We start from the raw sequence: 22,981 nt of genomic DNA, 5'->3' as shown, positions 1-22,981 counted from the left end.
GAAGAGCAAATGGAGGGCCACAATGCCCGAAGCCCTATAAGAATAACTGGCGACAAAGGATGTCTGGAGTCTGGCGGGGCGGGAGACATCTGTGCCTGGCCTTGCACAGCCTTCCTGATTCAGAAATCTGAGGTGGAGTCCTCCACCCCTCGCACTTTGGCCCAGAAGGCCAAAGAGGCGAGCTTCCCCGAAATGGTCCTAGCGGACAGTCCCTTGTTATGCAGATGTACGCAGAATTGTAACAAGTGGTCCACAGGTAAGGGCCACACATCCTGCAACTGAAGTCCACACCTGAAGGCGCTAAACTCCCTACCTGCTCTCTCGTAGGCAGCTCTAGTGCTGGGGCTATAGAATTCAGGATAGCGTGTTCGACTTGAGAGCGCCAATCTCCCACAGTTCGTCTGGCATGGGGTCTGGTAGCGGACGTGCCCAAGGAGCCAATGCATGGAACCGGTCGATCTGGTTTCGTGACAAAGCATCGGCTACAGGGTTCCCCAGACCCGGCACGTGGCGGGCGCGGAACCATATGTTGTGGCGTAGGCATTGGAGGGTAAATGCTCTAACTAACTCCATAACCCTTTGGTTTCTGGAGGATAAAGTATTAATGACGTGCACTACAGCCAAATTGTCACACCAAAAAAGAGAGACAGAGTTGGCCATCAATTCTGCCCAAATATGTACAGCCATGTAAATGGGGAAGAATTCCAGGAAGGTGAGGTCATGACAGATACTGCCGGCAGCCCAGCTCTCTGGCCACTGGCCCCGGCACCACCAGTCTCGCCAAATTCGCCCGAAACCAAAGGTGCCAGCCGCGTCCGAATGGATCTGCATGTCGGCTCGTAGAAGTAACTCACACCTCCAAAAGGAGATGCCGTTAAAGTCTCTCAAAATTTAAGCCATACCCGCAGGTCCATGCGCATAGCGGAGGTGACTCTGGTGCAATGATGTGGGAGTCGAAGACCCCGCATTGCCCAGCAGAGCCGTCGCAGGAATGCGCGGCCAGGGGCCACCACCCTACAAGCGAAGTTCAAATGGCCAACGACCTCTTGGAGGGCTCTAAGGGAGACTTTACGAAGGTGCAAGGTGGATTGGATCTTATTCCTAAGTACCAGCAATTTATCGGGAGGGAGATGAGAACACTGTGTGAGGGTATCAAGCTCGATCCCTAAGAACGTCAAAGTAACAGCTGGGCCCTCTGTCTTCTCGTGTGCCAAAGGGACACCTAAATCTGAGGAAAGGGATATGAATGCGTTAATCAGGTCAGAGCATTGACTGCCGTCCCCGGGTCCAGCAAACAGGAAGTCATCCAAATAGTGGACCACATCGCCATAGCCCGTCTTATCCCGTAAGGCCCATTCCAGAAAGGTACTAAACGTTTCAAACATGGTGCAAGAGATGGAGCATCCCATAGGGAGGGCGCAGTCGATGTAAAATTTGTCCTGGAAGGAGAATCCCAGCAAATCAAAATCCAGAGGATTGATAGGCAAAATGCGAAAAGCGGATTTGATATCACACTTGCCCATCAATGCCCCGCGGCCCAGGGCTCTTATCATGGCTACCGCAGTGTCAAAGGATGTGTAACACACGGAACATAGGGAATCTGGGATTTCATCGTTAACCGACTGGCCTTTGGGGAAAGAGAGGTCATGAATTAACCTGAACTCACCGGGTGATTTCTTGGGGATAATTCCCAAAGGGGAAATCCGCAGGTTGGGTAGCGGGGGCGAGGAGAAGGGGCCGATGACCCGACCTGTCTGAACTTCTTTGTTAATTTTGTCTTGCACCAAGCGCCGCATGCTAAGAACAGACCAGTGGTTACCGGTCAAATACAGCTTGCGCAGACCCATAAAGGGGATCCTGAAACCCAGTGTGAAGTCGCGTTCCAAGTAGATCGCTGCCCGACAATTTGGGTAATGCCTTAGAAGTTGAAGGAGCGGAAGAATCTTAACTTGGCTGGGGCCCTTTGGGAGGGGGAGGATGCCCACTGCCTTGTTTTCTGCCACCACGGCCATCCCTTGGGGAACCTCTCCAACCTCTGGCTCTCGGGCAGGAGGAGCAGGAGTGTTGGCCATCACAAAGAGAGCACTCGTGCCAGAAGCGGCATGGGTTTTGGAAGCAGGAACCTTTGGAGCTGAACTCCCAGCACAGCCAGCGGTGTTGAACCCCTGGACCCGCAATAGGCCTAACGGCTATTGCAGGCGACAGCTTGGTCAGGATGTGGCCGTTGTCGGACCTGTCGCCGAAGCCTGGCCTAGAAGGGGTCATGAATTGGAGCCAAAGGTCCTGGTCCTTCAGATCCCAGCGCATGGAGTGGTCAATGGCGGCCCTCCTTCGAAAGGCTTCATCGTAGGCCAGCCATGCACTCCCTTCATATTTGGTGTAAGCCCTGTATATTATGTCAAGGTATTTGGTGAGAACCCAAGCCCTCTCAGGGAATCTCTGTTGGAGGATGCCAGCGTAAATTAAAAAACCTTGCAACCAGTTCGCCCATGTGCGAGGCACTTTGCGGGCTTTGCTCTGCTCAGGATCTCGGTCACGGGTGTTATCTTTATCGCTGGGTTCAGGCTCGCGAAAGAGCAGGGCAAAGACATCAGTAAATTCACCCCACAGAATCTTTTCTCTGGTGGCAATGGTTAAGTGAAAACCAATAGGGGAGGGAGTAGCACCAGTGGGCATAGATCCTCGACTCAGGTTGGCGTATGGGTCAACCGAGGACAACGGTGGGGCTAGGAGAGGAGGAGATAGGGAAGCCAGGGGGTCCTGAAAAGAACCGGTGGGCCCCTGCCAAACACTGGTGGAGGCGACGTTAAGTGGATGAGGCTGGAGCAGTGGCTGAGCCAACATGGTGGCCTCTCCTGCTAAGGGGAATGAAGCGCCAGGCCCCACTGAATTAGGTGGGCTGGCCACCGGAGCAGTTGAACTGAGAGTTGAGGCCGAGGCAACGGGCTGGGGAGTACTAACTGGGGAGGCTGAAGTAACTGAAGAAAGTGAGAGAGGGGGGACTGGGCCACCCTGAAGGGTAAACCACGGCAACCAACCCCATGGGGTGATTTGCCCCATGCCCGGCCATGCAAATTGAGGTGCTGAAGCAGTCTCACCTGTATCAATCGTGGACGTGCTCTGATCCTTAGCTGGAACTGACGTTGCTGCTTGTGCGCCCAGGGGAGATGAGGCCACAGAAGGGAGGAGCTCCACTGAAGGCGGTGCACCTTCTGGAAGAGCCGAGGGAGAGGAGGTGGATGCCTCAATAGCGTCCAGACGAGCTGAAATAGAAAGGAGCAACGAGCATTGGGTCTGCTGCTGCGTTCGCTTAGGCTGGACCACTGAGGGTGTTTTGGGCCTGGCTGGGGGAGGGATAGGGATCCCTGAAGAACGCTCAGCAGCTTCCAAACGAGAAAGAATTGATGACAGTACCGGGTCTGAGTCCTCATCAGACTCAGAATCAGGCCTTGGCAGCGGTCTTTTGGGGAAGGGGGGTGGTACCCTCCCCTTCCCTTTCTTACCACCTTGGCCCTTCTTGGGAGGCATGATGCAAAAGGTGAGTTAAGCTTAGCTGCTACCGGTAGGGGTGCATGAAAGTCACTTACCTGGTCTCGCAGCTTTTCACGGTGGGGGGGAGGCACTTCGCTGCTCCCCCTGCGAAGTTCAGGCCGGGGGGGAGGCTTCCCGCCTCGCCCGGCCGAAATTCAGGCCGGGGAGGAGGCACCTCGCCTTGCCCGGCCGCGAAATTAAAAGTTAAAAAAAAAACAAAAATGCCCCCATGATAGGCTACGTGACGATTAACGTAGCCTATCACGGCTAGATCTGCAAAGTCAGCTGTGATAGGCTACGTCAATCGTCACGTAGCCTATCACGGGTGACTTTAAAAAAAAAAGCGCGTACGCAAATGGCGGCCCCCATAGGGAGCCACCATTCGCGTTCCTTATTTGGTCGCTGTAGTCTACGTAAATCTTTACGTAGACTACGGTGAAAATAAGGGCAACGCAAATAGCATTGCCCTTATTTTCGCCGTAGTCTACATAATCTTTACGTAGACTACAGCGACCAAATAAGGAACGGGAATGGCGGCTCCCTATGGGGGCCGCCATTATCCGTACGCGCTTTTTTTTTTTTTTAAGTCACCCGTAATAGGCTACATGATGATTTACGTAGCCTATCACGGCTGACTTTGCAAATCTAGCCATGATAGGCGACGTTAATCGTCACGTAGCCTATCACGGGGGCGTTTTTGTTTTTTTTTCTTTGATTGGAATGGCAGCGGCGGCAGCCGGTCAAAAGACCAGCTGCCGCTCCCACCCCGGACGAAGACCCGATGAAACGCTGGCCGGACCCGCCGCCAGGAGGGACATTCGCCAAAGGTAAGTCCCATCCCGGGGGGGGGGCGGGGGGGTGCGGAGAATTTCTCCCCGAAACCTGTTCGGGGGGCCGAACACGTTGGCGCTTGGCCCCCCGAAGTTTCGGGGAGAAATTCTCCGCCATCCCTAGCTATCGGAGACTTAGGTAAGCAAGTGGGCACCCCGGGCACCTGACAATCTTCACAATCAGCGGATACGAGTTCCAGACCGAGAGATTAAAGCTCAAGAGGTGCAGCAAAGTTTTTTTTTTTTTTTTTAGCAGAGAAGGAGACGCGCTTGAGTGCGGGCGTCCTCAGCTGAGGGCGCCCTGGCTCAGGAGGCGCCAAACAGGCAGCCGCAGCTGCTTCCCAGTTTAATTAATCAAATATTTATTTATTTATTTATTTAGTGGGGGGGAGATGCCGATAGGAGAAGAACTAAGGCACTGGGGGAAAACACCCAGTCTCTGGCCCTGCAGCCAGACTCCCCTCCCCACCAGGCCGTCTCAACTGTTGAGCTGTGGGGGGGAGGCAGGCACACAGCCGCACCTCACTGGCACCAACGCTTCCGAGGCCCCAGCGAGGCAAGCGGAAGGCCACGGCCGGCGGAGGCCGGCAGAAGGTGAGCCCGGCAGTCCAATAAGCAGGCGATTGAGCGGACGGGCGGGCGAGGGAGTGGGCGGGTGACTGGGGGGGGTGAACAAAGGCCGAGGGACCAGGCCCCACCCGGACCCCCGGGAAGGAGTAAGGCACCTGACCCGGGCGCGCACACCAGGAGTCGCGGCTGGCGTTCAGGACTAACGGCCGGCTGTGGAGAGGAGAGGTCTCGTGCTCAAGCGCCGCCGCCGCGCCTCTGGCCAAACCGGGGCCGTGGCGGGTGTTCGAGGAAAAGAGCCGGCAAGGAGGGAGGGAAGGGGGGGGCGGACATGATATCACCAGTAATGTTGGCTCTCCTGACGGCCAGCAGGCGCCGTCCCAGAGGGAGCGGCGCCGGAGCGCACGAGACCCGCCGCGAGTGCCGGCAACTCGATAGCCACGCATGAAGAGAAGCTTTGGCGCGCAAAAGCACGCTGAATCCAGGTGGCTGGAAAGACGACGACGAAGCCAGTCTCCAGCAGACAAGAATCCCTCGTTGAATCCAGGCGAGTCTTTAGCTCTCAATAGCTTTGTCGCGCCAAAGAGCTGAGATAGGGAGGGGGGTCGAGGTTAAGACAACTCGGCCTGCTCCTCCCCAACTGGTGGTGCGACTGGGGTGCACCAATCAGAGGCCCATATGTCTTATTACCCCACCCACCCGCAATGCCCCCCCCTTTCAGCCAGACAAGCTGGCGCCGGGTAGGGCATTCCCGTGCAGTGAAGCTGCTTAAACTCCATCAACTTGAATGGGATTTTCAGCATCTTTTGTGCAAAATGGATTGCTGTTCTGATGTTTAGGAAAAAAGACACCTTTGCAAGTCAGACCAGTGGCTATTTAACTCTCATTTTGTATGAATGTTTAATCATGCTTAAAACATTAACTACGCACTTTTATGCATGCAGATAAATACGTATGAGAGAAAGAGAATATGTGTATCTAAAAACAAGCCATCATTTTTTTATTATTTTTATTCCAGCAAAAATTAAAATATCATAAGATAAAGCCTGCAAGGGGACCCCTGTAGGGAAAGCCTCTTTGTCTAATGACCTTTCTGGTTCTGTGATGACAAATACAATAGCCACAGCTCATAAATCATAGTGCAAGAAAACACCCGGAGGGCATACTTTGACACTGTTTGCATATTTAAATGTCACCACTCTCATAAAAGAAACACAAAATGCTTTTTTTCCTCTCAAAAATGTCAACCTAGACTGGATTAGGAAAGATAATTCAGAAATATTTCCAGAGAATAATTGCCACTGTCACCTACCTGCAATGTGCTTAACAAATGAGGATCGGGGTTTTGTTATTAGGAGAAATTATGATTATTAGAGTAATTAATCAGTTTCTTCTGACAGCTTCTCTGAGAAAATAATCTCCAAAGGCCAAGGGACTACAGTGGGCCATTTTGTTGATAAAGCACCACAAGTAGAAAACATTTCCTCGCCATTAGATTTTTTTTTTTTTAAGCTGCTTGTCTGAGTTATTTTTCTGAGGACCAGTGAACCCACTGCATTGTATGAAGCAAATCATCTTCATCATCATCATCATCATCAATTTCATTCACTAAACAAAATCAAGGAAACAAAATCATGTATGCAAAAATGGGAAGACTGGGAGGCTGAAAAGAAAAAGAAGAAAAAAAGATCTAACAGAGCAATCCTACCATTAGTTGTAGAGAGCTCCAACATCAGAGCCTCTGAAAAATCCTATGTGGGAGGAGAGTTTTTGCTATTTCTATCCTCCCTGCCCCCCACCCTTGTGAGATGGAATTCATCTATGCCAGTTCCAAGGCTGTTGTAGATCTTCAGTGGATCTGGAGGTGTGGCTGGGGACTGAGGGAGCTGTGGATTCTGCAGATCCAAAGCCTCTCCCATGTCACTTGGCATGTCTCCTCTGATCAGAGTTCCAATGTCCAGCAGTAGCACCAGCTCTCCCGCCCCCTGAGGCAGGAGTATACACATCTGCCAATGCCTCCACTGCAATGCTGCCCCCATTACCCACCTCCATTGTCACACTCCCCACCGTCACCTCATCCCACACACCCCTGTTGTTGTCACTGCCACCACACACCCTGCCGCCTGTCCCCACCCCTCACTCCATTGTCATCATCTGGGCTCTCCGAAGGGCGTTTGGCAGCTCTAGAGAGCCCTGCCAGCCCCATTTGCCTGATACGGCAAATGCCCCCCTCAGGAGAATGGCCGGTGGGGTTCTCCAGAGAACCTGGAAGTGGAAGGAGGGGCACTCTTGACGGGTGGTGATGTCCACAATGCGCACCTTTTCAGTCAATGAAAAATTGAAATTCCAACATTCGCATTCTCGTTTTGCCTGTGAGTTTTAAACTTTAGCGTTTGAAATTGGAATGCTTTGGACATGTTGGCATCTCTCGAATTCGGCAGGCTTCGAGTATTAAATGGCATAATCTCTTCACTGTCAAATTCTAATTATGGTTGCATTTATCAGTCAAATCTCATCAAATACTCTTGCATGTTATCTATCAAATACTGCCAAATAAAATGCCAGTTTCATCAACTATCAAAAACTCACAAATATTAAATCCTGAATTCTAGCCACCCAATACTGTCAAACAACCATGTTTGTGTTTTTCCTGGGAACTCTAAGTTTTTTAGAAACTTGTTACATAATGAGAATATCTGTAATGGCCAACAAGCTTCCCCAAAAGATAAGATTGCCAGTCACTTCTTCCTCTGCAATGAGCAGCCACAGGGGAATGGTTCTAGGAAATGCTCTTAGTTCTTAAAGGGGAATGGTAACCACTTCACCCCACCCAAGTATTCCCTTGTGAACTATTTCTGCACTGTATAACATACCTCAGAATCCTTGCCAACACTCAAGGGTTCCGTGGCAGAACCACAAAGTTTCCTTGAAAGACAAGTCAATGTGCACACCAGCTAGCAAATACTGTCAAATATCTGAAGGACCACCCGCATGAACATGCCTGAGCTCTTAAGATTGACCATGGAAGCTCTGCCCACATGCCTACCAGTAAGATCTATCAGGTTGGCAGGCACAAGGAACAGGACATTTTCTATGGTGACCCCATCCTTACGGAATGCTCTTCTGAGGGAGGTACACTTGGTTTCCTCCTATTTCTAAGTGAGTCTTAAAGACCTGGATGTTTCAGTCCACTTTTAATTGATGATAGTATTATACATTGCATGGTTTTCACTGCCACTGATATTCTGATTTTTGATTTATATTGGAATATTATTTTAATGCTCCTGTTTCATGTTTGTATTTTGTAATTTGCCTTGAGAAGGGTTTTTTTTTACCTTTAAAGGAAGTATAAACATATATTAAATAATAATAGTAAAGATAATACTGCCACTAATAATAATCCAACTGCATAGTAATAAATATTGAAATCAAATATTAATGTGCATCAAATATCGATGTCAGGCAACTGGCCCAAATTCAGCAAATATTTGAAGAATATTTGCCATTCTAGTCCTCAAAAGAAAAAAATTATGAGCATTTTGGGGAGCAAATTCATTACAGCTCTAGCTGTAATGCTAGAAACGTGTGCTGGAATGTTAATCATGATGGAAGGAGCATTTATAACTGTGTAAAATTTCACATCTTTTTTTCACTTGATTGCAATACTTCTTGTAAAAATGCTTCACATATCTGAAAGCCCTGTAGAGGAGAGGAGTGTTTTTTTGTGTGTGTGTGTCCATGAATATAAATGGAAAATTGCATTAAAATACTATTTTGTTTAACTGTTCACTGACAAATATTTTGTTGATTTGTTAAAAATTGGTTCTAACTGGTCAGTTTGTCAAAATATTTGTCAGATAACAGTGATGGTGAGGATGAGGAGCAGATGTCACTGCCTACTCGCTCCCTGGCACTCTGCCTGTCAAGCAACCAAGTGGCAGCAGCGATGAGAAGGAGGAACAATAGCAGCTGGTGACAATAGTGGTGAGAAGAATGCAGACTCACTGAGGGAGGTGGCCTGTTGAGGGTGACTCACCCAAGGGCCCTCCAAAACCTGGAGCCAGCACTGGCTCCAAAGGTAGCTCAGTGGTTTTTGAACTGCTGCTGCCTTCTTAATGGCATCAGTCAAAGCAGGTGACAAAAGACTGTGTTGGAAGAGTTTGACTGTTCAATTATTTTGCTTTCTTAGTAAGTTTTATTTTTGGTTTGGATTTTTAGTTATCTATAAATACTAAAACTAGAAACTGGTATAATGGAATTATAAATTCAGGTTTGAAATTCATGCTGAAGTTAATAATTATTTTAATTTGTTGGGATGTTTCTCTGATTTTAGCTAATTAGGTTTCTTAATTGATTCAAGCATTTTGTTCAATATGACAAACAAAATATGTTCCTTTTCTGTTTGATATTGTGATAAGGTTATCATCAATAATTCTGAATTGAACTGAATACTGAACTATTTTAACTAGTAGAACTGGTCAATAGTTTGTACATCAGTGCCCTTCCTTTGCTACAACAGCTCAATGTGACTCCTGGGGCATGTCCACAAATTACCAAACTCTAAGGATTGATTACTAGTGTCCCACAATGAATGTTTCTGAATTATAAATGATTACTAAGAGGGGTGATATAACAGGGGTTCCCCATCCTCATTCTTCCAAAGACACAGCTACTTATCTGTAGACTTCCTCTTCCTTCTACCACACAGTCAGTTCTTCAAGTACTTGAAAGGTTGTCACAGAGAGGAAGGCCAGGATCTCTTCTCGATCATCCCAGAGTGCAGGACATGGAATAATGGGCTCAAGTTACAGGAAACCAGATTCTGGTTGAACATCAGGAAAAACTTCCTGACTGTTAGAGCAATACGACAATGGAACCAATGACCTAGGGAGGTAGTGGGCTCTCCCACACTGGAGGCGTTCAAGACAAGGCTGCTGGACAGCCACCTGTCAGGGATGTTCTGACTTGGATTCCTGCACTGAGCAGGGGGTTGGACTCGATGGTCTTGTAGGCCCCTTCCAACCCTACTATCCTATGATTCTATAGCAGTTCAGCAAGGAAGAACATTTTCTGTTTCCATTACTTGAGATGCAGAAATCACTGTAGTTTCCCAACTTTTCTACATAGTTTGAAGCAAAGAGGAAGTGGAGATTCTAATATTTGTACAATGATTGGTTTTGTTCACCTATATTTTGGGTATCCACAGTCAGTAGTTGGTCACTGAGTTAACTGGTTTTATTTTACTTTGATCTATAAGCTTAAATTAGTTTGTCTACTGAAAATATCTTGCATGTGTTTTGATTCTTCTGTAAAAGATATACCATCGTGTGTATTTGGAGCAGAGCTTTCTCTGAAATCAACATAGATGTCTAGGGGTGGGGCTTTTATGGGTCAAGAGGTGAAGCCCCAACACAGACAATGTTGTCTTGTTCACACAAAACATTAAGCCAGATTTGGTCACAAACAAGTATGCTGGTGCATTCTGCCTAACAGAGGGAGTGGCTAAACTAACCAGGAACTTAATAGGGTGGAAAAGCTTAATATTACATCCAAACCCAGTCATTCCTCTAGTAGGCCAGGATCTGTAAACCAAGTACAAACTCTGGTTTCAAACTGTGATTTATTAGAGGAGAGACAAGCCAGGAGTCTAGGGGAAACTCCTCGGCCATGTTTCCAGGACAATGGAAGGAGAAGCTAATGGAGGAGTACCGGATTTTTTTTAAAAGGCATCAGCTTTGCTGTGAAGAGAGACTTCCCCCCTCTCCCTCGTTTCCTCTGAAAGTCCAGATGCACCTGCATTTCTAGAGCAAGCCTAATTGAGCACAATGGGAGTTACTTCTGAGTAGACACACATATGCTTGTGCTGGGAAAGGGGGGGAACACAAAGAGGGAAACCAGCCCCCATTTTAACCCAGAGGACCTCATTGACCACAATGGGAGATACATCTGATGAGAGAGTAATAGGTTTGTTGTGGGAAAGAGAGCAGTAACCACAAAGACAGAAACCAGCCTCCATTGTAACCCACAGCATATTTATAAGAAGCTATGAAGTACTTTCTTCCTAAGGCAATTATTTGGAGCCTCGAGATCCTGAGAACCTGGTTGATTGCTTAATCGCACTTAAGGAATTGGGCTTAAAAGTGTGCCATTTCAGTTGTGGGGGAATCTCTGTAAGTTCTGATGTGGGCATTCAAAGTAAAGCCTCATCAACCGCAATGGGAGTTACTTCTGAGGAGGAGACACTAATGGGTTTATTGTGAGAAAGAAACTGAAACCAGCCCCCATTTTAATGCACAGGATCTCTATATGGAAGCTGTGAAGGAGTTACATCCTAAGGCAATGGACTGGAGCCTCAAGATTATGCTTAATTGCATTTAAGGAATTGGGCTTTGATATGTGCCCTGTCAATTGAGGGGCTTCTCTGTTATTTTTGTGGTCATTGAGGCAAGCCTCATTCAGCACAATGGGAGAAATAAACACCTGACTGGGGTCATGGACTGCGTTCTAGTGCTTATTTTCAATTATGTTTTAAAAGTTGGTCCCTTGCCATCCTGCTCCAAAACGGTGATGAAACTTCCAGAAAACAGGGAGGGAAAGGGTTGGGTCACTGAGGTCAGAGCGACATGCCCACAAAGGCAGGGCTACATGCCCCATGGGCAGGACTATGATACTGAACCTAGTGTGTAACAGGTCAGTAATGGAGCCAAAGTAAGCTGGAAAAGTCAGACTATAACTAGCGGTGTACAACACCCCCTTACTTGGACTCCGCGGGGGTCCGTGGGGGGGAGGCAATCCGTCCCTCCTCCCTGGAATCATCACTGGCTGGCTTTGCTCTGCGGCGAGTCCATGGAGCCGCCGGCCGGCTCTGAAGTGCCCGCTATACAGCCGCCATTGCTGTATTGCTGGTGGGCCAGATTGACTGCGGCTGCAAATGGCGTCCGGGATGCCGTTTGCAGCCGTAAAGGTCTTAGTTTAAGGTAAATGCAACCATAAATGCAGCCATTTGTGGATGTAGTCAATCCGGCCCACCAGTGATACGGCAACGGCGGCCATATCGCTGGCACTTCGGAGCCGGCTGGCAGGAAGGATCCAGCTGGCGAGGTTTCCTCGTGGAGGCAGAGGTAAGTCTTCCAAGCCTCCACAGATTCCGGGGGCCCGGATTCTTTTGAATCCAGCCTCATTGGGGTCTGTGGAGGATTCCTCACCCATCCCTAACTATAACCAGTCTCAGAAGAAGCAGTTTTTCCATATTAAAATGCAGGGCTGGTGCTGAATGGCCACAACATCATGGAAACACAGAGACCTCACTGTGCAGCCAGGCTGGAGTAAATTGCTGGTGGAAACACAGCCTAGGTTTGGATGTAACACTAACATTTTCCATGTTGGCAAATCTTGGTTAGTTTAGCCATTCCCACTTGCAGGGGGAACCAAGTGGGAGTGTTCAGGCAATATGCACCAGCGGCTGTGCACCCATTTTGAAGAATTCTGGTTTTAGCATTTTGTGTGAATGCAGTCATAGTTACCTCACTAATATATTGGCTTCTGCAGCATCTAACAATTTTCTGAAAGAGATTGTTCATCATCCAGAAGTCTTTGGTAGGCAAAAGCAGAAGTGGGTAGGAAAGGAGGAGATTGTGGATGTTTTAATTTAGCTTTAAAGATGGGAGCACATCAAGAGTTTTCAAAGATGAAGAAAAGGTTCCTGAGGCTGTGGGAGGCTTTACCAAAGACTTTTAGAAAAAGCCCATTAAACCTTCGGTGGTGTGCTAGTAGTCCCAGTGATTTCAATGGGCCCTTTCTTCAGTAAGTGGTTTCAATATTTTAGTCTTTGTTTTCTTGATATGAGGCTAAAACTAAACATTATTTCCTGTCTTGTTTTTCTTCAAACATTTGCTTTAAATCTTGGTCACTTATCAAAATAGAATGGAATGGAATAGCATATGGTACTGGAGTTGTTTTGCAGGAGGCCAGCTTTCTTGGTCAGTCTTCCTGTGCCCGTAACAGCTGCATCATCATACACAGAAGTTAAACTGGTACAACATATTCTAGCATGGAGATGCAGTGAGGGGAAAATGTTTCCTGTTAAATGTCTAGCACTGAAGGACCTTGACAAAAAAGAAAGGAAGTGGCAGCCCTATTCTATAGAATTATAACTAGGGACCAGGATATTTAGCAGACACCTTCCCCTATATACACCTAGTTGACATTTAAGATTTTCAGCCTAATTGGATGTTCTGTGACTAACAGAACACCACCACGTAAGTTCACGGAGGTGGCCCTTCTCAGTAGTAGCACCCACCCTCTGGAACACCCTGTTTTGCCAAAAGCAATGGTTCTTTTTAAGATATTCAGAGACAATAAGCACACCCATGGGTGAAGGCAAAAAAGAAGTTTATTGGGCAGGTATAGGCTAATACAGTGAAAAAAGAAAGACAATATGTTAAAAGCAAGGTCATAAAGCATCCCTTCTGCCACTGGGAATCCCAGCATCTTATCAAGATAAGATCAGTGGCGAATGTGACTCTGGTGGCCTGGCTGCACAGTGCTGTCTAGATCAGCTGGCACTGAGATTCTGACCCTTGGGGGATTCCCAGGAAATCATCTACTGTCCTATTGATCCTTCCCATTCTGGACATAGTCCAATGGCTTCAAAAGTTTCATATATTCCTTCAAACTGGGAAAATACCAGCCCTACAAATTGGCAGCCAGCGAGCCCAGAGGGTAAGTCTAATCTCAGCTACCCTTCTAACAACAAGTACCTAACCTCAAGGTTATGCCAAAGGCTTATCTACGAGCCTTGAGCTGTACAGCATCAACAAAATTAACCCTGGGATCTAGCACAGCAATTCAACTTAATAAACAGACCCAAACAGAACTCTAGACATGGGCAAAAGAATTTGGGCACTGACACTGTAACTTCTCGAAATAACATGGTCTTCCACATTCCACCTCATATCCTTCCCTGTGTGGTTCAGGAGGCAGGACATGTGGTAAGTTTCAAACGCCTTCTGAAAACCTGCTTGTTTATGCAAGCTTTCCCTGTCTTGTAACTGATTACAGTGTGCTCCATTTTATTGTTTCTTTACATTTATTTATTTTTGTTATTATTGTAAGTTGTAACTGTTTATTGTTATATTGTATTATATGTGTTTTAACAGTGGTTTTTAGTATTTTTATATGTAAACCACTTAGAGATTTGATTATATGAAGCGGTATATAAATATTATTAAGTTATAAATGAGCCTACAGGCAAACTGGCCAATTAGCTCAATTCAGTATGTAGCATCCAGTCCTTGTCTCCCCACCCACCCCTCCTCCCCTGGCTATGGTATCTTGACCATCATTACCACCTTAAGGTTTTCAAGCCACAATGCTCCAGTGACAGTAGACGCAAGGCCAAAACAGGCATTACTTTAAATGTGTGCCCAGCAGCTATGTTTTCTTTTCATTTTTACTCTAGAGTAGGCACAGTGGTCCTGATTTGGATCTTAAAAGCCCTTCCTGGTCTAGATAACCTACTCTAGAGTTTAAAAAGCACCTACTGTAGAGTAAAAAATGGTGGGGGGGAGATGTAGTTGCTAGACATACATTTAAAGTAGTGTCTGTTTTGGCTCATAATATACAGCCTTAAGTACTGTGTAATATCTTCAGAGCCTCTTCTCCCATTCACAACTTCTTGCCTCAATTGCCCTTTTCCCGAAGCCTCCTTCACCTCCACCTACACTTCTCTCAGGTTCTTCTTTCTTAAATCATTGCACTCTTCTTGCAATGCCTTCCTTCCCACTTCCTGGAAGGAACCTCTTCCTGTCCCTGTTACCCAAAGCTACTCCTGTCCGTGTAGCCTTTGTGAGGCTTTAAACTCAGCCATACTGAAAACCTCCCTTGTCTCACAGAAGCTGCTTATTGTCATTGTCACTGTTATTACAACTGAAAAGTCCATGAAAGTGTTATGATGTCATACTAGGTTAGCCAGTCAGAGGCTTCACTGCCACACCCACAATAGATATAGATGGTAAAATCAGAATCAAGGTGTCTTCAGTACTTTCATTCATGTCATTGTAAGATGGTGACATCTTGTGGGAGAAGCTCATATTATATACCAAATTACCCTTCTTCATTTGAATTGTTGTTGTTATTGTTAAATTTTATTTAACATTTTGGGAGACTTCCAGTCGGAGCCATGTTGTCTTGGTAGTGACCTGCAGAGCTCTGCAGGTTGCTTATCTCAAACAGCTATGAAAAGGTTGAGAAACCTTTTTCAATTCCCCTGGAATTAAAAGGGGAATGTTACAGTATCATCTGGTTGAATCTTGGAAGAACAGCTGCTTTTTCACTGCAGCAGAAGGGCTGCAATCTAAAATTTTATTTAATATTTTGCACAACTGATCTATTTTAAAAATGTCTTCTCAAGAAGGTTACTATTATCCCCATTATACAGACAGGGGACTGGTACTTATGTACCTAAAATACTCAGATTGTACATGGCCAAGTTGCTAGGACGTTGCCTTCATCTCCAGGGTTGTCAGCAATTACTTTTGTCTACTAAAATACCTAGGCTATCATTATCTACAGGAATGAGCATATGTAGGACACAAATTTAAAAGCCCCCCATTCCCCCAAAAACAGTGGGGTATATGTGTTAAGGATCAGAGGCAAATCATAGTGTTTCTATATTTCCCCCCCTTTTATTTTCCTGCCAAGATACAAACATGGTTTTACAGGGTCCCATCTACATAGCGCCGACTGGGTCTCTTGCATCGTTGGAGCTGCACAGCTCCTGTGCCGTGGCTGCTCAATGACCTAGATATATGGGGGCTAGTTAGTGTGCAGTTTTGCTGCGGCACAGTAGCCCGCTGAGCGCTCTTGCCGCCGCCATGAGCAACTGCGCCCAGCAGATAGGGGCGCAATTGCTCACACTGGCGGCAGCACGAAGCTCCAGTTCCCTCTCCCATCGCAGCTGCATCCCTCTCTGCCAAGCAGAGCCCATCGCAACTGCAGGCAGGATGCGAAGCGATTGGGAAGAGAGAGAGGGAAGAGAGGGGAGGAGGAAAAAGGCATCACACTGTCACTCACCGCCCACTCCACGCCCACTGCAAACCACACTGTCACCCCAAGGGATGGTTAGACAGCGCACCCTGCCGTTGTGAAGCCACAGCAGCTGACAAATTCGGAGGAAAACTACACCTTGGAAATCCACGTTTTCCGGGTGGAAACCACAGAAGACTGCGAGGTGGTGACTGTGTCATCTAATCAAAAGGACCTCCACTCACACCGGCCCTGGAGTGAAAGGCACATCTAGACGTGCCCAGGGTTTTCTTTGTTTATGCTAATTATAACAGGGCATATGAACCACCAATTCTGTTGACTAAAGAAAGCCAGTTAGTATCCATCAGGATCTCAGGCAAGGATAGATCTGTGTTTTAACTTGAATTTAATCTGTTGGGTCATTGCTGTAGTTATAAATGTGGTGTGTTTTAATTTATTGCTGGTTTTGGGGGGTATCAGAAGCTTCTCTGGAAACTTTCTCTGGTTTTGAAGAGCAAGGCATTAAGTTTAAAGAAATACATAAGAATGCAGCTCTGCTTCTGCTCTTTTTTAGCTGGAGACTTGAGGAATAATGAGCTGTTGGATGTTCCCATGGCAGTCCTCCCCTAGATGTGTAGGAGCTGGCTGTGATGTTACCCATCCAGCAATATGGCCATCACCCAGCACAGAGGGTGACCAGGTGGGGAAGGGAGGATTAGCTTCCATACATTATTTCTGTTCTACCCCTGCAGAGCCAGAGGTGTTGCAGCCTTGAACAATGCATACATTATCATATGTAATAATGAACAGCCATTAGTTCAGAGATAGTATTCAATAGAAGTAGTTAGGGGTGCTTCATTTCTAAGAATCAAGGTGCCAGGACTCATCCTTGCATGGGACACATACGTACCCCATGAACTGGAAGCCCTAGCTTCTAATCCTACATGTATGAGGACTAATGCAGTCTATTTGAAGAATGGTTCACAATGTGCAGAACCTCCAGTGTATCATTTGTGACTTCCATTGTTATTACTACTGTGCTTGAAGACTTCTGTTATTTAACATCCACCCCAGTATCAATCAGATTTTGATGGCCTATGTTGTGGGGTTGCTCCTGTGAACTAGATCTTCTGAAGGTCAAGGCACGGCGTTACCCATGAAAGAAGAAGGAAACAAACCAAATTAAAACAAAAGGGAGAGAAGCGTGCAAGCATGTGTAGGTTGTTGTTGAAGGTGGTGATGGGCGTCTTTCAGTGTGGGCTTAATTAATTACAAGAATGATGTCCTTCTGAATCTGATTTGATAGAACTCCATGATGGCCTCAAATACTTTTGTTTTGGACAGTGATCACATACAGTGAAGCATCTTATTCTCTGTTGACATAAGTAGGTATACAAACTGTGGTTGGTGACTTCCTAAATCTATAGAAATGTTGATGTTTGGTGTAGGCAGCAGTTGCTAGTGCAGTGGTATGCCAAGCAGTAAATGACTAATTGCCCCCATCAAGAGATGATGGGCTGGCTGATCCCCTTACTGGTGGATGTCTCATGGAAGCAGTGGCTGTGTCAAAACTGCACAGCTGCTCCCCATGCAGGCGCTCCATGCAGGCATGGGTCAACAGCCCATATGGGGAGCCCTTGCTGACCCACCTACCCTGTTTCCACTGCTGCCTCGTGATGCTTCATGGAAAGGATGCTAGCCCCTCCCCGACCCTGGCCTCCCCCAAGAGGTGACGAGTTACTGCCCATCCTCCCTCCCACACTGGCTACTGCTTTGTGAATGGGTTTCTCTCGGGGAACTGCTAGACATATTGGGTTCATACCTAAATAAATCCAAGCAAATCAGTTCAAATTCAGACCTGCATATTTTTTAAGGAATGAAAAAGTGGGTAGTTGCTGTATGCCATAACAGTAATTCTATAATAGTGATCAGCATACCATAAACAATTATTCTAATTAATTGTTTATCACAGACAACAGCCCACCCAACCACGCAGCAGTGACACAGCCTGCAAACTCAGTTCCTCAGCTTCTTTACTTTGAATGGATTAAGTTAGCAAATTCCACTTTATTGGCAACTAAACCAGAAAAATCATGATACAGAAATAACTTAAGTGGAACCAGAAGTGCTATTTTTTCTTTACAACAAACAAACACACACACACACACCAGTACATTAGACAATTCTGACTTTGTTAATGCAGAGAAGTGGGGACAAGGTCATGTAGTACTAACTGTGCAATAAATCCAATAAATCATATATTCATTTTTCATAGGGTAGGGGCTATCCCCCAAACATGTTACCATTCAGATCCACCCTCCAGCAAAGTGCTTCAGAAGGGGCTTTTTCTGACTAATTGTAGAGGTGTGGTTTCATTACATTCATTTGGATGAGATGGTCAGCCAATTGCCCATGAAATACGGAACTGCAAGTTTCATTAAAATTATTTATATCAGAGAGAGTCAAACCTTCAACATTAGGGCTGTAGGAGTTTATTTAAAGGTACTCACCTGCCAGTGCTTGGCATCAAAAAAAGTACATGCTCATGACCATCAGCACATTGTCAAAGAATTACAGAATTTTAGAGTTGGAAAGGACCTTGGAAGTAATCTATTCCAGCCCAATGGGGGACAGCATTTGAATTCCTCTCTGCCCATAGCTGATCCAATTGTGGATAACATAGCATGACAGTGTCAGCTTTCCTGAAAGGACGCTTGTCACTTGCTTACCTATGCTACATACTGATCCACAGACCAAGGAGTCAAATATTACCCCTAGGCATGCATCACCAGCAGAGAGAAGTGCTTTGTGGCAGCAGCCATGGATGGTGAATATATTTGAACTAGCCCTGTCGTTCAAAGACTTTTGAGAATTGCATACTAATACAATTACTTGGCTGCATTGAACTACAAGCAAAACTAGATCATGTGATAGTGGAAATCCCTTGTGTCAACCTAGAACTACTCATTTCAGGGAGGTGTGAGCAGGCTTGGGGAAAATCCCCAAATTTACAGAAGTAAATTAAAAAGTAAATAAAGGGTGGGAGAAATGACCTAAAAACAGCCCAGTGAGGTCTGAGCATGCTCAGTAGGGGTGGACAAATCAGTCTATTTCCAGTCTGTGTCACGTTTGCATGTATTCAGTCATAACTCCTTCCTATCCAATTTCCTTATCAGTTTGCAGCTAAAAGAAAGAATGCATGCACACTTGCATTAATTTTCATACACCAGTTCTCCTCACGTATGCATTCTGTACACAACCTTCCCTAATGTATGCATTTTGTATGCGCTTTTGCCTATTATATGCATTTTTGTTTGCAACTGCCTACTGCGTGTAACGTCAAGCTGAAAACTGCCTCAGGAAAGAACAGTGCAATCTGAAAGACAACTGTATTTTGATCCTCGTAACAGTCTGGGAAGTGTGAATTAGGTCATTTCCCTTTAAGTTGCACACCAAACTAAATTCCCCCACCCCAGTCCCTAATGCTCAGTGGTTATGGTTATGGACTGCTGACTGACTGTCACGGGGGTGGGGGGAATGGAGTGAAGTAACATGGGAGAGGAGCATTCTTCACTACTGAATTTTGTTGCAGGTCCCACTGTTCATGTCTATGTTGGGCCTAGATCCACTGGCCTCAGTAACTAAGCATATGCCTGAAGGAGGTCTATAAGCAGAACTTGATGGCTAATCCTTAGGAACTGACACTCCAATGGAAGGTGCAACAACTGAAAGACCAATCCGCCATGTGTTCATCGAATTCTTTAAAAAGAAAAAGCCATATATGCTTTTGGGGGTGGGGGCATTGCCATCACAGCATCCTGTGGCAACGGATTCAATGACTGATGATGTGTTGAGTGAAAAGCTGCTTCCATTCATTCCTTGAATGTTTCCTATATATTTCAGTGGGTGGCTGAGTATTGTATGAGACAAAAAGTGATTTTCATTTCCTGGTTCACTCTCTCCACAGCATGTGTGATTTGTTACAAAACCACTGTGACTTCAGGCTGACATCTGCCTCTAGCAATTAGTGGCTCAGGGCCATCCTTATTAAAGGAGCATGGTTGGGGGCCAAGTTGCCTAAATACTCCTTTGAAGAGGGTGGCTCTGAGGAGTTGTTGCATGCCTGGCCTCTCCTTTGCTCTGAGCAGTCTGGTAGGATGCCTACTTAGGGGGAGTCCGACAATTAGCCCATCAAGTCCATCCTGCCCATGCCACTGTCTCTAAGGAATGTGTGCGTGCCATGCATTTGCTTTGTCTCCATGCATTCAGCCAAGTTCAGAAAAACTGCATTAAAGAAAGTGGTAGGTGAAAAGCAGCCATAAAGCCAGTTAAGTATGATGATTTCATCCTACAGCTCTGCTGGGACCATGTACATTTCTTTCATCTAAAAGGACTGTGTGTTCACAGCAGACTAACTATTGCAGAGGGGGATGCACAAGCAGAGCACTGCTGTAGGCAACAGCTGAGAAATGTATTATTTACATATTTATTAGAAACCCAGGGCTGCCTTGAAGAGCGAGTCACTTCAATTCCAATAAGTAAACAACCCATTGGGAAAATAAGGGAAACATACACTGCAGCAGTTTTCTCAAAGATATTGCAGTAAAGCAGCGATATCCTTAACACAAAGAGATTTCATAAGGGGAAAAAATATCCCATTTCTCTGACACACCTTCTTTTGTTAAACAGACAAAGAGAAAATACAAAGTAATTTAATTACCCTTGCAATTTGGATGCTGTAGAGGCTTGCGGAATGACAATTATTTCCCCAGTATTTGTATTACTTGGGGGGGGGGTGTCTAAATGGCCCCTCAGTAATAAGCACTCTGTATGCATAAATGAAGCTCCTCTTGTCAGTTTTGTCAGGCCGTTTTCTCTTTATATGGATCTGTGGGAAATACTCATCTAGGATGTATTCACAAGACCGTGATATTTTGTTATTGATAAACTGACTCAGAAGAGGTGGTATCACCATTCCTACATTACATTTTCTTATGGGCAGGTCTCTAATGGATGCAAAATTCACAGTGGTAGAACCTTGTGGTGGTAGAATGGACTATTCCATGATGCAGGTGGGCGATGCTATTTTTATTGGTCCCCCACATTTTAAGAACACACACAAAACACCTCTTTGCAAGTTAAAAAGGAGCACATCAGGGAGAAAGGTTCTAGGCTAGCCCAGTCCGGTTCTTGCTTGGAAAGAGGTCGTTTTGCAGGGGAGCATTCAAATATATGTTCCTCTACCTGCAACCTGAAGTGGTATACTTCATTCTACCACAACAGCATTCTACCACCTCTTTCTGGTAAAGAAAAAGAGAGGAACCCATCACCACTATGATAGGCACCCTCTAAAACAATTTGAATTGTTTCTGTCACCCCCAAATCAAATTGGCCACCCTATCGGATAGGCTTAAGTTGTGTCTGGTGGTGAAAAGAAAATCCGATGCTGTAAAGAACAATATTGTTTAGGAACCTGGAATGTAAGATCAATGAATCAAGGTAAGCTGGAGGTGATCAAACATGAGATGGCAAGATTGAATATCGACATCTTCAGAATCAGCGAACTAAAATGGACAAGCATGGGCGAATTTAATTCAGGTGACCATCATATCTACTACTGTGGGCAAGAATCCCTTAGAAGAAATGGAATAGCACTCATAGTCAACAAAAGGGTGGGAAAAGCAGTACTGGGGTACAATCTTAAAAATGATAGAATGATCTCAGTACGAATCCAAGGCAAACCATTCAACATCACAGTAATTCAAGTCTATGCCCCAACCACTGAGGCTGAAGAAGCTGAGGTTGATCGGTTCTGTGAAGACCTACAACACCTTCTAGAACTAACACCAAAAAAAGATATCCCCTTCATCATAGGGGATTGGAATGCTAAAGTAGGAAGTCAAGAAATCACCGGGATAACAGGCAAGCATGGCCTTGGTGTACAAAATGAAGCAGAACAAAGGCTAATAGAGTTTTGCCAAGAGAACATGCTGATCATAGCAAACAGTCTTTTCCAACAGCATAGGAGGCGACTCTACACATGGACATCACCAGATGGTCACTATTGAAATCAGATTGATTATGTCCTTTGCAGCCAAAGATGGAGAAGCTCTATACAGTCAGTAAAAACAAGACCTGGAGCTGACTGTGGCTCAGATCATGAGCTTCTTATTGCAAAATTTCGGCTTCAATTGAAGAACGTAGGGAAACCACTAAACCATTCAGGTATGACCTAAATCATATCCCTTATGAATATACAGTGGAGGTGAGGAATAGATTTAAGGGATTAGACCTGATAGACAGAGTGCCTGAGGAACTATGGGCGGAGGTCCATAACATTGTTCAGGAGGCAGCAACTCAATCCATCCCGAAGAAAAAGAAATGCAAGAAAGCGAAGTGGCTGTCTGATGGGGCTTTACAAGTAGCTGAGGAAAGAAGGGAAGTGAAAAGCAAGGGAGAAAGGGGAAGATATATCCAACTGAATGCAGAGTTCCAGAGAATAGCAAGGAGAGACAAGTAGGGATGGCGGAGAATTTCTCCCCGAAACTTCGGGGGGGGCGAGCGCCAACGTGTTCGGCCCCCCGAACAAGTTTCGGGGAGAAATTCTCCGCCCCCCCGCCCCCAACACCCCCGCCGGGATGGGACTTACCTTTGCCGAATGTCCCTCCCGGCGGCGGGTCCGGCCGGCGGTTCGGTGGGTGTTCGTGCGGGGTGGGAGCGGCAGCTGGTCTTTCAACCGGCTGCCGCCGCCACCATTCCAATAAAAGAAAAAAAAAACACCCCCGTGATAGGCTACGTGACGATTAACGTAGCCTATCACGGCTAGATTTGCAAAGTCAGCCGTGATAGGCTACGTAAATCGTCACGTAGCTTATCACGGGTGACTTTAAAAAAAAAAAAAAGCGCGTATGGATAATGGCGGCCCCCATAGGGAGCCGCCATTCCCGTTCCTTATTTGGTCGCTGTAGTCTACGTAAAGATTTACGTAGACGACGGTGAAAATAAGGGCAACGCTATTTGCGTTGCCC

The sequence above is a fragment of the Heloderma suspectum genome, chromosome 4 (genome assembly GCF_057233095.1).
Source record: "Heloderma suspectum isolate Gila_16-S chromosome 4, 16-S_ref, whole genome shotgun sequence".
Lineage (NCBI taxonomy): Eukaryota > Metazoa > Chordata > Lepidosauria > Squamata > Helodermatidae > Heloderma > Heloderma suspectum.
Note: the sequence above shows the minus strand (reverse complement) of the source record.